General features: G+C 42.1%; 1 protein-coding gene across 28 annotated transcripts in view; it reads left to right on the top strand.

Moving 5' to 3' along the window:
• Nucleotides 1-10359: 10359 nt before the first annotated feature.
• Nucleotides 10360-16517, top strand: part of CREM (cAMP responsive element modulator) — a 65770-nt gene continuing 59612 nt past the window's right edge. For 9 of the 28 annotated variants that reach the window (XM_019933317.3, XM_073801596.1, XM_073801592.1 and 6 more), the window contains exons 1-2: nucleotides 10360-10706; nucleotides 13865-13913. The gene's annotated coding sequence lies outside the window, so the exon portion shown is untranslated. The other 19 variants (XM_019933334.3, XM_073801594.1, XM_019933328.3 and 16 more) reach the window with 11 other exon arrangements.

Here is a 16517-nt window from a genome sequence, read left to right as displayed (position 1 = left end):
CTGCATTGCCTTTACATGGTTTTGAAAGCAGAGTGGTTATGACCTGAAAAGGAATTTATAAGAAATGGGTTTGAAAGCAGGCTGAAGGTCAAGATTTTAGAGACAAGGGTAGGTTACTTCAAGCACTTCCCATAATTGTCAATAGATATTTATAAAGTACATCTAGAAAGATATATTCAAAAACTACATAAGTGTAGCCTCTGGAGAGAACTGGGGGCATAGAGACAGGAGAGAGTTGTACCTTTCATGGTATGCCCTCTGGTGTCATCAAAATTATGTACCATGTTCATATATTATCTATTGAAAAATTATTAATAAAAAAGTAGGAGACCTGATTCCTACTCGCAATAAGTTTGTTGCTCTTTTTTTTTTTTTTTTTTTTTTTTTTTTTTGCTGTACGCGGGCCTCTCACCGTTGTGGCCCCTCCCGTTGCGGAGCACAGGCTCCGGACGCGCAGGCTCAGCGGCCATGGCTCACGGGCCCAGCCGCTCCGCGGCATGTGGGATCCTCCCGGACCGGGGCACAAACCCGTGTCCCCTGCATCGGCAGGCGGACTCTCAACCACCGCGCCACCAGGGAAGCCCTGTTGCTCCTTTCTGTGTACTGTAATCTCTGAGATTACCTTGAATTTAGCACTTATCATAGGTCATTGTAAGTATTTAGAGGGAAATGAGGAGTTCATGAGATTTGTGTGTTTGGAAGAGAACACTTTAGCCTCCGTATGGAGAACTAAAGGGAGGCCAAAATGGATGCAGTCTAAACAGTTTAAAAATTATTGCACTTGCCTAAGAGAGAACTGACTAGGATAGTGGAGGGGAAGACAGGGAGAAATGGAAGATTTGGGAGATGGGTAGATGGCTTTGACATTGGAATTGAAGGAGGAGAAAGTTATCAAGGACGAATCCTAGATTCCAGGTTTGTGAATTTATCAGTTATCTGTTGCTGTGCAACAAATTATCCCCAAACTCACTGGCTTAAAAGAATAAATATTTATTTTCTCCCAGGTTCTGTGGGTCAGGCATTTCAGAGGGGTTTGGCCGAATGGTTCTTGCTTGGGGTTTCTCACGAGATTTCAGTCAAGATACTGGCCTGGGCTCCAATCACTGAAGGGCTGACTGGCTGGAAGATCTGCTTCTGGGCTCACCCGTGTTGCTGTTGGCAGAAGGCCTCAGTCCCTCCATGACTGCTGGGAGGAGGCCTTGTTTCCATGTGGTCCGTGTGTCCTCTCCATAGGACTGCCTGAGTCTCCTTAGAACTTGTCAGTTGTCACAAAGGTGGTCAATATTTATTGAATTATTTTTTTTAAAAAAAACCTAAACACTTCAACCAGGCTGAATTATACACGTATTTACACATCCTTCTTTCATTCACTGATTCACTGTGTTGTTATTGCATACCTACTATGTGTCACGTAATGTCCTAGGTGCCAGGCACAGCATTCGTAGGGTCCTGGCCTCAGTGAACTTACATTCTAGTGAGGAGAGGCAGATAATAACCAGATGAACAAATGAAACAGATCATTGAAATCTAGCAGTTAATAAAGAAAATTAAACACAGTAATGGAATAAAGTGATGGGAGTAATGTGTTAGCTAAGACAATTAGCAAAGGCCTCTCTGAACAGAGAAGGTGCCAGTCACACAATGATCTACAGAACAAGATTTCCAGGCAGAGGAAACAGCACATGAAAAAAGCCTGAAGAAGAGATGAGTTTGGTGTGTTTGTGGACTAGAAAGACAGCCAGTATGATCAGAGCATAGCAAGCAAAGAGGAGAGTATTACAGCATGAAATTGAAAAGGAAGACAAAGACCAGGTCTTGTAGGACCTTGTACGCTACGGTAAGAAGTTTAGATTTCATTTTAACCACATTGGGAAATCTTTGGAGGCTTTTAAGCATGGGTAACAATATGATTTGGTTTACCATATTTTGAAAATTCACTAGGCTGTAGAAGGGTATATTGGATTTCTAGGGCTGCCTCAACAAAAATACAATGAACTGGGTTGCCTTAAACAACAGAAATTGGTTTTCTCAGTTTTGGAGGCCGGAAATCCAAGATCAAGGAGCCGGTGGGTTGGTTTCCTCTGAGGGCCATAAAGGGAGCATCTGTTCCAGGCCCCTCTCCTTGGCTTGCAGATGGCTTCCTGTCTCTTCACACATTCACCCCTCTGTGCACACACTCCTGGGATCTCTCCCTCTTCTTATGAGAATACCAGTCATATAGGATTAGGTCCCCATGCTAAGGGCCTCATTTTAATTTAATCACCTCTTTAAAGACCTTATCTGCAAACATGATTACATTCAGAGGTAATGGGGGTTGGGACATCGACATATGAATTTGAGTAGGGAGACACAATTCAGTCCGTAACAGGGGGCAAGAATGGAAACAGAGACACCAGTTAGGATATTATCGCAATGTCACAGCAAGAGATGCTAGTGTCTTGGGTTAGGGTTTTTAGCATAGAAGATAGTGAGAAGTGGATGGATTAGGGAATTATTTTAGAGGTAGCATGAATGGGTTTGCCACTTCTAAGTGAGAGAAAGAAAAACCTCAGGGATTATAATCAGATTTTTGGCCTAAGCAATGAGTTTGCCATGTGCTGATAAAGAAGGCTTTTCCTTAGACTTTATTGCTCTCCTGGGCAAGTTTGAGATGATTGTTTACTCTTTATATTAAAATGGGTATTAATGTAAAGAGTATTACCTTTGGATATTGCCTTTTCAGAACATGGCAAAAAGACTTTGGCCCATGATTTCTTTTTCACAGCCTCCTAACCATAAATAAAGGAAATTTTAAAAACCTGGTCAGTAAAACCTGAAATTATTATTCTTCCAGAAGAAAACATACAAGAAAAATCTTTGTTCTTTAGGCAAAGATTTCTTAGGTATGACACTGAAGGCTTGATCCATAAAATAACAAATTAATAGACTGGATTTCATCAAAGTTAAAAACTTCTCTTCGAAATCCATTATTAGGATAATAAAGATACAAGCTGAGACAGGGAGGAAGTACTTACAAAACACACATATAATAAGGACTTTCATCCAGAATGTGTAAATAATTCTCAAAGGTCAGTAGTAAGAAAATTTAAAAACCAGTTAAAAAATGAGCAAAGACACTTCACCAAAGATATAGAGAGGGAAAATGAACACATGAAACATTACTCAACTTAACATCCTTAGTCACTGGGGAAATGCAAAAAAAAATGACAGTGAGATACCTCAGTGCACCTATAGAATGGCTAATTGTAACGTAATAAGAAATATGTATATGGTCACTGCCCCTGGTTCCTGACACAGAGCTCCTAAGTCCCTTGGAATTTCCTGAGTGATAGAAGCATCTTTTTTTTAAAATTAATTTTCATCAGAGTATAGTTGCTTTACAATGTTGTGTTAGTTTCTGCTGTACAGCAAAGTGAGTCAGCTGTACATATACATATATCCCCTCTTTTTTGGATTTCCTTCCCATTTAGGTCACCACAGAGCACTGAGTAGTTCCCTGTGCTATAGAGTAGGTTCTCATTAGTTATCTATTTTATACATAGTATCAATAGTGTATATATGTCAATAGCTAGGACATGGAAGCAACCTAAATGTCCATCAACAGAGGAATGGATAAAGAAGATGTGGTACATATATACTAGGCTGGCCAAAAGTTCATTCGGGTTTTTCAGTAAGGTGGTACAGAAAAACATGAACGAACTTTTTGACCAACCCAATACAATGGAATATTACTCAGCCATAAAAAGTAGAAGCATCTTTTGTTCTAATGAAGTAACTGTTGGTGGCCTCCTGGATAGCTTCTGGTCTGGGGTCTGGTCACCCAAAAGACCAAGCCATGATTTGAAGCTTGGAACTTTCAGCTTCCAGGGAGGAAAGGGAGCTGGTGTTTACCTGCATGATGCAGCCTCCTTAAAATCTCTAAACTATGGGATTCTGAGAGCTTCCAGGTTGGTGAACACATCCACGTGCTGGGGGCATGGCACACCCCAACTCCAAGGGACAGAAGCTCTTGCACTTGGGACACTTCCAGACCTATGTACCTCTTCATCTAGCTTTGTCTAGCTATTCACCTGTATCCTTTACAATAAACCAATAAACGTAAGTTAAGAAAAAAAAACCTGACCATCCATAGGAACTGCATGAATCTTCAGCTATTGTATTTGTAAGGTTTCTTTTTTCTTTCTTTCTTTCTTTTTTTTTTTAAACATCTTTATTGGAGTATAATTGCTTTACAACGTTGTGTTAGTTTCTGCTGTATAACAAAGTGAATCAGCTATATGCATACGTATATCCCAATATCCCCTCCCTCTTGCGTCTCCCTCCCACCCTTCCTATCCCACCCCTCTAGGTGGTCACAAAGCACCGAGCTGATCTCCCTGTGCTATGCAGCTGCTTCCCACTAGCTATCTATTTTACATTTGCTAGTGTGTATATGTCAGTGTTACTCCCTCACTTTGTCCCAGCTTACCCTTCCCCCTCCCCATGTCCTCAAGTCCATTCTCTACGTCTCCATCTTTATCCCTGTACTGCCCCTAGGTTCATGAGAACCATTTTTTTTTTTTTAGATTCTATATATATGTGTTAGCATACGGTATTTGTTTTTCTCTAACTTACTTCACTCTGTATGAAAGACTCTAGGTCCATCCACCTCACTACAAATAACTCAATTTCGTTTCTTTTTATGGCTAATATTCCATCGTATATATGTGCCACATCTTTTTTTTTTTTAACATCTTTATTGGGGTATAATTGCTTTACAATGGTGTGTTAGTTTCTGCTTTATAACAAAGTGAATCAGTTATACATATACATATGTTCCCATATCTCTTCCCTCTTGCATCTCCCTCCCTCCCACCCTCCCTATCCCACCCCTCCAGGCGGTCACAAAGCACCCAGCCCATATCCCTGTGCCATGCAGCTGCTTCCCACTAGGTATCTACCTTACGTTTGTTAGTGTATATATGTCCATGCCTCTCTCTCGCCCTGTCACAGCTCACCCTTCCCCCTCCCCATATCCTCAAGTCCGTTCTCCAGTAGGTCTGTGTCTATTCCTGTCTTACCCCTAGGTTCTTCATAACATTTTTTTTCTTAAATTCCATATATATGTGTTAGCATACGGTATTTGTCTTTTTCTTTCTGACTTACTTCACTCTGTATGAGAGACTCTAGGTCTATCCACCTCATTACAAATAGCTCAATTTCGTTTCTTTTTATTGTGCCACATCTTGTAAGGCTTCTTTTACCATTTAAATGAATGCTTCCAAATTCTGTACGCTTACAACTCAGATTCAGAAGTCCCCAAGTGAATCTATACACAGCTGGTCTTAGGAACCAGTACTGAATTATAAGTTGTTTTGCCTGGGTGTGGGAATGGCTGTGTTTCCCAATCATAGTTTTCTAGTCTCTGTTACAAAAATGTTACATTTTATTTTAGGAAAATGAAGTATCCACATGATGGCACTATAACCTACAAAATAAGAGGCTGTCAATTTATGAAGAGCAAGAACTTGGTAAATTCTAGTTAAAGTACTTATTATTGATGGAGCATGCATAAAAATAAGGCATTTTAAATACAAAATAATATGGATATCATTTCCCTTGTGTTTTACAGAGACACACTGGCTAATCTCTCACTTCAAGTGCTTTTTTAACATTTTTTCCTGTTCATTGGATAAAAGGATCTTAGTCCTCATCTTTTTAGAAAACAGTTATTAACCATCGCTAGCACATGGCCCTCAACTGAATAAGTAGAAGAAAAGCAAACAAACAGGTATTTAAGAGGCTAATATGCAACTGTGTTGGGAGTTACTTAATGCATCACCCATAATATCATTTCTTCCTGTTTTTGAGTCTGAGGAATAATTCAGAAGTTATTAGGGAAACAGTGTTGAATAAGACAGATGTCATCATGGAGTTTATATTCTGGCAGGGGAGATAGGCTTTAAGTACACGCTGACATAATTACTTAATTAAAATTATAAGTGCTACCAAAGAGAAGTCTAAGTAAAATGAAAGCATATAAATGGTTAAAGGGGCTGAATCCAGTGTGCCAAGTAAAGGGAAGCTTCACTGAAGAAGATATAATGAGCTAAGCCCTGAAGGATGAATAGAAATTAACTAGGCAAAAGAAAGGGAAAAGCATTACAGTCAGAGGAACGGCACGGGCATGTGCAAAGGGCCTGCAGTGGCTCGTCCAGGAACTGAGAGCATGAAAAATCCATCCTATCTTGATTTTCACGCATCAAGAGTTAGTTCAGGACATTTTATTACCAATTCATTAATCTCTGAATTTGAACATTATATCGAATTTATAGATGGACTACATTCTAAAAGTTTGATGAAAAATTAACTGTTTAGAAGGAAAAATATTTTTCCATGATAAAAATAGTAGAAATAATAGTACCATGAAGCCTATTTAAGCCATAATGTAATCACTGTTGACTGTTCTCCTTGAATGAAGTCTGTCTCCATAGTTTTTTTTTTAATTGACCTTTTACAAAATAACTAGCCTATTCCCTTCAAAATATCAAGGTTAAGAAAGAAAAGGTTGGGGACTTCCCTGGTGGTGCAGTGGTTAAGAATCCGCCTGCCAATGCAGGGGACATGGGTTTGAGCCCTGGTCCGGGAAGATCCCACATGCTGTGGAGCAACTAAGCCCATGGGCCGCAACTACTGAGCCTGCGCTCTAGAGCAAGTAAGCCACAATACTGAGCCCACACTTCTAGAGCCTGTGCTCCCCAACGAGAAGCCACCACAGTGAGAAGCCACCGCAGTGAGAAGCCCGCGCACCGCGACGATGAGTAGCCCCCACTAGCCACAACTAGAGAAAGCCCTCACGCAGCAATGAAGACCCAACACAGCCAAAAATAAATAAATAAAATTAATTTTAAAAAAAAGAAAGAAAGAAAAGGTTGAGGAACAGCTCCAGAATAAGGAGACATAAACAGAGAAGTGCAATGCATGAATCCATATGGGATCATGGATGGGAGAAGACCGCTATTGAGACTAATGTTGGGAAAATTGATAAGATTTGAATATGAGCTGTAGATCAAGACTGGGATACTGTGATAGGAGCGAGCCACCCATCTTGGGCACAGAATTTATGATGGCACAAAAAACTCAGTAATCAAAATAAATAATATTTGAATATAATATTTAAAAAATAAAATTTAATGCAAAAATCCAAGATGAACAAAGTATCAAAAATATTTGAAAGTAGATTTTCATTATATATTTATTATTTTTAAAATGAGACAGGATAGTCTAATGGCTATAAATAATCTCATAGTTTTAAAGAATTCTGTGGCCTGAGTTTGTATTATAATATTCATCCTTTAACAGTCGTTCTAAATATTCTGCTGAGTTCAGAGCACATTAGCTTTGGAAGTTTAAGTTTACCAAACTCAAAAAACAAAGTACACACACCCACACATAAAAGGATATTTTCTCTGTTGGACCCTAGAACTGTTAACTTTCTAGTAGAGTGAAACATTTCTTGCCAAACAGCAAATTAGAGAATCAAAAGTCAAGTACCTGGGCTTCCCTGGTGGCGCAGTGGTTGAGAGTCTGCTTGCCGATGCAAGGGACGCAGGTTCGTGCCCCGGTCCGGGAAGATCCCACATGCTGCGGAGCAGCTGAGCACGTGAGCCATGGCCGCTGAGCCTGCGCTCCGCAACGGGAGAGGCCACAGCAGTGAGAGGCCCGCGTACCGCAAAAAAAAAAAAAAAAAAAAAAAAAGTCAAGTACCTATTACATGGACTTGTTTTACCATTCTCAAATATTTAAATTGGCACACTGTATGTGTCAGTCTTAAAGCCTAAAGCTTGAATAGAAAGGGATTGTGTAAATTATTTTAAAGTAAATCTGTTTTCTAATTCTATTCTGCAGTAAATTAGTAAAACAAACACATTAGGAGTGAAATATTGGTAGTATAGGGAAAATAGTAAAAAATACTTTGAAAACAAGAAATTGCATGGCTTTGATTCTTGTGGCCTGATATGAATTCCTATTCTGTGACAGGGATAATTGTTGTGGATACAATTCCCCTTTAAATGATCTATGAAAATTAGATTTGAACAAAGCTGGCATTTAGACTAGGTCCTACTCAGTGCAAATTATGAAGACACTTGTTTACACTACAGTGGCTGATCACACAAAATGAGAATATAACCGTGCTCCTCTTCTCTATCCCTGGTAACCATTTTAGATTTTACTATAATCTTGAAGTATAAATATGAGAAACTGAAAAATCAGTTACTGGCATTTCCAATCAAATGCTTGAATTCTTTACAAGGGATGACCCTGAGAAGCAGGTGATTTGTCTCAGGAGCTCAAGCTTCTTTTGGAATCCTTCACTGTGTGCTGGCAGAATAATGGCCCCTCCAAAGATGTCCACATCCTAACCCCTATAACCTGTCGAGTATGTTAGGTTATGTGGTAAAGGGGGAAATAAGGTTGCTAATCACCTGATTTTGAGATGGGGAGATTATCCTGGATTCTCAAGGTGGACCCACTGTAATCACAAGGGTTCATATAAGTGGAAGAGAGAGGTATGAGAAAGAATCAGAGAGATGGCAGCATAAGAAGGACTCAACCAGCTGTTGCTGGCTTTGAAGAGGGAGGAAAAGGGCCGCGAGCCAAGGAATGTGGGTGGCCTCTAGAAGCTGGAAAAGGCAAGGAAATGGACTCTTCCCTGGAGCCAACCCCTTGATTTTAGCCCATAGAACTTCTAGATAATAAATTTGTGTTTTAAGCCACTAAGTTTGTGTGAATTTGTCATACCAGCAATAGGTGACTACGTGTACCTTTCCTGCTATCTCCTGCCCTCTCTCTTCAGAACCCAGGTACTCTCTCCTATCCTCAAGAAGAGCAGGTACCCTCCCCCTGCTCTCAAGGATTGTGTATGACATTTACATGTTAGTATACATTGACTTAGCACTCATACTTGCATTTTGAGACCTTTATCTAATGGATTCTACCTGTAAGAATGTATACGTTGTTAAAGAAATTTAGGAATAAACAAGTAGGTGGAGAACAATGTTTTGGGAAGGAGAGTGATCACAATTTCCCCTAAATCACTCGAAGCTAAAAATCTATTCATCCAGCACATGGTCACCCTTGACTAAAACGAATGTTATGATTTTTCAGGTTTAGCAATCTGGTCTTTTTTTCTTCTCTTTCCTTCTAATGACTCCTTTTTTTTTTTTTTTTTCTGAGCTAACATGAGCTGTATTGATTACTTACGAATAAATGTTCTGTGACAGCCCTACCTCAGCACACACACAAAAGGACTTGGTTAATTTTTAAATTTAAGTTTTTCATTAGTGTCTTAGTGTTCCTCATTAAGAAATTCATTCTTACAGGGAGGTGGAGACGGGCATCATCTATCGCCCCGGAAGGAAGAATTTCAAAACTCTGCCAATGTGGAAAGGAGGACGTGAATTTACCAGGTGTTTATCCTCTTATCTCCGCTAGTACGCATTACAGCTGCCAGTAGTTCGGACTGGCCGTAATCTAGCACTGAAGAGTTCAGGATTTTCCCCTCAACTCCACTGGGACTCTAGTATTTCACAAAGCTGCCCTTCTTCACCTGCACTACGTGGATTATGCTTTTATTTTCTTTACTCAGCAACTTTTCAAGTAGTGTCCTTGACGGCGGTTCTCGGCGTGACCCACTCCTGAGAACCGAAGGTCGGGCGTTGGGTCACCGTTATAACCGGCTTCCTGGTGTAAAACAGGTGACCGTTCTACCGGCCGGGGCCGCCCCTCTTACTGGAAAGCCCCGGGTTTCCAGCTGGACGAAAACGAAACTCTTCCCTCTTCCAGGCGGGGGCTTTTGCTTGTTACCAAAAAGCCTTTCTGTCCTCTGTCACATCACCAAGTGGGGACCCCGCTGTATCTCCGTGACACTGACGCACAGACAGGGTCGTCGGAAGTTGGCAGCGGGCGCGGCCTCCGGCCCTTGCGGCCGGCGGCGTTGAGGTGGGGTCCGCAGGATGCGCTCGCGGGCCTCGGCTGGCAGCTGGCGACTCCCCTAGGTGAACCGACTTCCACGCAGGACACCGCCGCAACCTCGGCTCTTTTCCCAATCGATTGGCTTCCGGGAGTGGAGGCCGCAGGACAGCTTCCGGTTTCTCCGCCCGCCCCTTAGGCCCCGCCCCCGAGGCGGTCTTCCTCCCCAACCAGCCTACTTCCTCCTCCCGGCCTCGCCCCTGGCCCCTCCTCCCCCGTTCTCAGACCCAACTCCTTCTAGTCCCCCACCCTCAGGCCCCGCCTCCAGCCACGCTCCTCTTCATCCTCGGGCCCCGACCTCCTCCTCCCCCACCTCAGACCCCGCCCCCAGCCCACCCTCAGCTCCGCCCCTCAACCCCCCTCTCCCGCCCCGTTCCATTCAATTGTTGGATTGTCGGCGCCGCACTCCCTCCGGCGGCCGGTAGGGGGCGGGGTTGGAGCGTGGATTCACGCGGCGTCCCCCGGGCAGGGGCAGGTGCGGCGCGGAGCTGGGCCGGCGAGTGGGCGGACTCGAGGCCGCGGGCGGGCGGCTGCGACGCCGCGTTGGGTTGCGCTCGGCGGGTAGGCCGCGGTGGCCGCATCAGTGCTGACGTGGGGCGACGTGGGCCGGCGCCGGTCCCGGTGGGGCTTGTCGTCCCACCTCCTCGCGTCCGTAAGCAGTGACGAGGCCCGCTACGTAAATCGCTTCGCGGCGGGTAAGTGGCGCGCCGGCCGGCGGGGCCGGCGGAGCCTAAGGCGGGGGCGCCGGAGCGGGGGCAGGGCGGAGCGGTTAGCCCCGGCCGCCCCCGCTGTTTGCCCCGCGCACCCGGCGGGCGCTTTCCGAGGGGCCACCTCTCCGGCTCCGAGGGAGCGGAGGCCGCCGGACAGGCGGGCGACGTGGCTCCGTCCTCTCCCGTCACTCGCCAGAGCCGCCGCCTCCCGGTCCTCGCGGCCCGAGACCGAGCGAGCGGGGCGCTGCCACGGCGCTGCTGGAAGGCGCGCCGCCCTTGTTCCCCGCGTCCCCTTTGCGCCGGGACCAGCCAGCCCGGCAAGGCCCCCGGAGCCGGAGCGCGAACTGAGAGGGACGCGCGTCCTCGGACGTCTTCCCCGCGGTCCCCGCCGGGGCCCGCACCCGGTCCCGAGTGTGAGCCTCTCACGCTCCCTGCGCGGCTCGGGAAGGGGCGGCCGGCCGGCCGGGGTCAGAGCGATGCTGACCCGCGGGACCAGCGTCGGTCCGCACTGGAGGCCTTGTAACCGGGCGGCTCACCGGAGCGGCTTCCGAACAACTTTTCCTTTCCTGCCTAATTCGCCGGGCTGCTGGGAGTGCAGCCACCCTCCCTGGAAACAAACACAAACCGAGATGCGCAGGGCTAGAGGTCCAGTGTGAAGATTAGATTACATGAATAATTCGTGTTCTCTAGTTTTTTCCCCGTGGGTTCCATATTTTTCTCCTAGTCTTGATCTGCTTTTGGATAACAAGCTGCTTTCCCTTCAAAGTCGTAGTCTTTGAAACTTTGAACTTAAAGGAACTTTTTTCCCCCAAAGAAAGGCAAATTGCAAACAATGTGTTTTGGCCAACTTATGCTAAGTATTAAGATACTGATGTTTAAAAAGCTGCTTATTGATCCAAACGCAGCTTTTCAATGGATTTGATCCTGGATGAGTAAACACTGAAAGCATTGTCATGTTAAGTGTTGGTAATGACACAAACATTTTTGGTGCATCTGTAAATAGTTCAGTGTAAGCAAATGCTTGCCCAGTGACTGTTCAACCTGGAGTCGCTTTGGTGAGTGTGAAGTTGTAATTACACGGATGTTTTGTGTACACATTTTATGAGTGTATGAATAAATTTTTATTGAATGTGTAAACACAAAGGAGCTCTTTAGTCTTTTTGTTTTCACATTGTTCCAGCAGTTTACTGAAATTGGGTGAGTTTAACAAACTCCAGACTCCATAGACTACTCTAGTTTCCTATTGGGGCAAATCACTACATGATTAAAATATGAAATCATGTTTAAAATTACGCACATTTCATGAAAAGTAAGGAAGAGTTTCAGGTTGTTAACATACGTAAGGAACACTGACTGAATCTTTACCAGTATAGACGTATATTCCTGATCCTGTTTTCCCCAACCTGGTATTCTCTACGGGTTAATATTCGGCCAGAAAAGTAAGTCAGGTTTATTGTTGAAGTGGGTAGTCTATTGGAAAGTGCTTAAATGTCTTGTCCCATTTAGGTAGACTTTTAAACATAAAACTGAACAATGCAAACACTTAACAGTTGAACCATTGATGTTTTGACATGCAATCAGTATTGGTCATTAAGGAAATAAACCTGAAATGTCTTTGAATTCTGTTAAGTATTTCTACTTTATTGAACTGATGTCGACATATATAAAAGTCAACTTTGATAATAGCAGTGTGTGCATTGAATACAATTTCAATATTATCAGTACAAGTATATATATATTGTAAAAGTATAGATTTCAAGGAAAGTGTTTCTCATTCATTATACATATGTAGAAGTAAACATTTAAAATCATTTTGTTAATTTCATTTTAAAGAGCACAGGGTGTTTAAAATACTTTTTACCATGGGAATCACACAATAAAGAGTGCCCTGTTTTTAAAAGTAAATCTCTCATTCATGGGTTTTCTTTTAATGATGCTGTAGGATATCCAGTAGCCAATAAGGGAGAATGAAGAGGAAAACCTAAGGATGACATTAGCTGGGATTTATCTTAATATTACTCATGAAGACAAGCCAAGTCTTATTGGTATAATAACAGTTATAGCAATTTTTTAAAATATCTAGTTTGCAAATCTTGACTGACCTTCCCAGGAGTGTTATGGGAAATTACTGGCAAGGTATATGTGAAACAATTTTGAGTGAAGGCATGAGCTAGTAGGTTATTTAGCACTGTTTAAATAACTATCTCACTGGTGAAGAAGGACGCTTGCCTCCAAGAAAACCTTACTAGCAACTTTTTGTGAGGCTCTTTTGAAGTCTCTCAGTTCTCCCCAAATGGGAAGCATCTTCATGCATACTTTCTGAACAGAAAAGTACAACCAGACCAATCAAATGTCAAAATGAAACCCTGTGAAATTTTAACAGTGGGGTTCATGTGATTCTGACATTGTTTACTTTTGAGAATTCCAGAAAACAAACTCAGTTTCTTCAAGGTTATCTTAGTGAAGTTTTTGTTTTTGTTTTTTTAACTCAGCAGATTTAAAATTAGACCATCCTAACTCAGAATGTCAAATGTCATAGAGTTGTGTTCATATTCTCAAACAGCCTCTTTTTTTTCATTGGTAGCACAAAAATTATTTTTTTGCCTAGAAATGCTTAGGAATTTATATCCTAGCATTGATTATGATGAAAGCTTCCAGCTCTGGAATTGGGGCAACTATATATCACGCATAAAGACACTTGGGATGCTTTTGCACCTCTTAAAATTGATGGAGGAGTTAAATTGAACTTATTTAGGCATGTTTCTACACTTAGGTACTAGTTTTGTTCATATACACAAGATAGGACCAACCTAGGTAAGTATAATAATGTTGAAATTCGTTTCTGTGAACCTTAGCTAATTCCAGTGTCTTATATACTCTTTCCCAGATTTTCTAGTTAGTAGTCGATGCAGTTGTACTTTATGTGTAAATAAATGTTTTGAAATGTACTTAAAGTGCGGTAATGAAGTGTTCTGTTGAAAGAAAAGCCCTACAATGATTAGCCAAGCAAATAACTTCCCCAATAGATTGAAAGTTATGTTTCCCTTCATGAAATGGGGCCGGGGCTCGGCCTGGCGGGGTGTGCTTGGAAAAGTGGAGATAAGCCATGACTATTTGAATTTCATTTTTCATTTCCTCCTTAGCAGTGGATTCTGCTCTTCATTGACTGAAATAGACGAAAGCAGGCACCAGGTGGGGAATGAACCGAAAAAGGGATGCTTGAATAGTTAATCCTTTGGTGATTTTAGTAAAGAGTTTAGATTTCTTAAATAATAATGGGTATCTGAAGCAATTAAACTGGAGTGACCTTGAATCTGTATTAGAATGCTGCCTGATTTTCTGTATGATTCATATTCAAAATAGTAAAGACAATATTTACAAGTGTTTCAAATAATTATTTAGAAGAACTGTTCCTGGCCACTTCTGTTTTTACACAAAAGTGTAAAACTTGTTATTTGAAAGTTATTCTAACTACTTCACAAAGATTACAAAACTTTGAAAGTGGCATAATTTCCTTATACTACTGTATTGCTTTGTTTTTCCTGTACTAATCTCCTTCCCCTAAAATGCATAATAACCATAGGCGCGTCCCTGTCAACTTAACATACGTGGCGTTTTGTAATTACAGTTGACTCTTGAGCAGCGTGGGAGTTAGGGGCGCCGACTGCTGCTCAGTTGAATATCCCTGTATAACTTTTGACTCCCCCAAAACTTAACTACTAATATAGCCTGCTGTTGACCAGAAAACCTTACCAATAATGTAAACAGTTAAAACATGTTTTCTATGTTGTATGTATTATATACTGTATTCTCACACTAAAGTAAGCGAGAGAAAAGAAAATGTTAAGAAAATCATAAGGAAGAGAAATACATTTACAGTACTGTACTGTATTTATCAATACCATAAGTTTATGAGATGAATCATTTGTCTGTACCTACATCAGTATTGTCATATGATACAAAACACTGCAGATGTAATATGTATTACTGACACTTGACATCAAAAATGAAAAGATAATGTGAAAAAGAAATCTGTATTTATTTATAGGTAACGATTCATACATTAATAGCGCAGAAGCAGCAATATGATTGCCTAGTGTAATTGATACGATTGCTTCACGGTAGCCTAGCCCAAACACTAATGAATGAATCATTGTAGAAATTTATGGCATACAGTATTACAGTCATATTCATATTACAGTATTGGAAACATTGTTACTTTTTTTAAAAAAACCACTTACCTATGACGATAGCTGATTTGCAGTTCCTCCAACTATGAGAGAGAGGAATACTGTACAGTAATGTAGTTCTTTGAAAGCAAAGTTATAAAACAGTAAGAAAACTAACACATTATTTTTATTAAATATCACCTTATGCCTGTGTAAGGATAGACTAGTATCTACATATATTTTACACTTTCATGACATACCTTTTTCTTGTTTCAATAATTATAGGCTATGAGTTTCATCTGTGAGTTTTTCAACTTATTGCAAATCTCCAAAAATTTTTCCAATATATTTTAATTAATTTATTTATTTGTTTTTATTTATTTTTGCTGCGTCGGGTCTTAGTTGCGACACGCAGGACATTTGTTGAGCTGTGCTGGATCTATCGTTGTGGCGCGTGGGCTTCTCTCTAGTTGCGGCACGTGGGTTTTCTCTCTCTAGTTGTGGTGTGTGGGCTTAGTTGCCCCCAATGACATGTGGTATCTTAGTTCCCTGACCAGGGATCGAACTCGTGTCCCGTGCATTGGAAGGCGGATGCTTTACCACTGGACTACCAGGGAAGTCCCTCCAATATATTTATTGAAAAGAATTTGCATATAAGTGGACCCATACTGTTTCAAACCTGTGTTGTTCAAGGGTCAACGGTACTTCTCTCTCCTAGCTAGCCTCCCTTTTCCCAGTTTCTTAATTGACTTGGTTGAGGAGGACCAGCTTTACAATGTAAGCTTCATATTCTTCTCCTACTTTCTTTCAAACCTTACTTGCTTTGCTACTTAAATCATAGTTAACCGCTGAGGATCTTCTACTTTCCCAAAAGGCTAAAACCTTTCTTCATCCAGAACTCAAGAAACAGATCATACTTTTCTGTGTTCTTTCTCTTCCTGCTTCCGTTAGAGGTGTACTTCCCTTTATTCCACGTTCTTTTCTTTTTGTTTTGACCGTGCTAATTGCAGTGGGATCTTTATTTTGCCTTTCTTGCAAAAACCATAGCTAATAAGGGGTAGAACTCAAGTTAACACCCAGATCAACCTCCAGTGCCACACTGTTTATATTGCACACTGCTATGCTACGACCACTAGACCGTGTTGCCACCTCAGGAATTGGGGACAAGGGAAGTGGGGAATGAAGAGAGAGGACTCCTGGATAGGGTGGCTGTGCCGATGGTGATGTCACTCCCCAATCGAGATAAAAGTACAGCAAGAGGTGAGATGCAGAGCAAGGGAGTTGAGGTTAGTTTTAAACATATTAGACTTGAGGATCTCTGAAGAAACCGTTAAGAGATGTCGAATAGGCAGATACATACAGGCTAGAGCTCAGGAGAGAGAGGTCCAGGCTGGAGGTGAGATTTGAGACACATCAAGAGGAGATGAGGCAGCCTAGGGGGAGAGTGTGGAGGTGTTTGTGACTGAAAGCCTGGGAATACCAGTACTTAAAGAGTGGGCCAAAGGAGACTAAGGCGAAGGACTGGATAACTTGGAAGGGAAACATGAACGTGGTGTCCTGAAGAGTTCAAGGAGGGTGAAATTTGGGGAGTAGGAAATGCTGTAGGCATGTTGAGGATAGGGACTAA

Source organism: Tursiops truncatus, chromosome 2, assembly GCF_011762595.2.
Source record: "Tursiops truncatus isolate mTurTru1 chromosome 2, mTurTru1.mat.Y, whole genome shotgun sequence".
In the NCBI taxonomy this organism is placed as follows: domain Eukaryota; kingdom Metazoa; phylum Chordata; class Mammalia; order Artiodactyla; family Delphinidae; genus Tursiops; species Tursiops truncatus.
The sequence above is the reverse complement of the archived record's forward strand: the minus strand, read 5'-3'. Positions and strand labels throughout refer to the sequence as shown.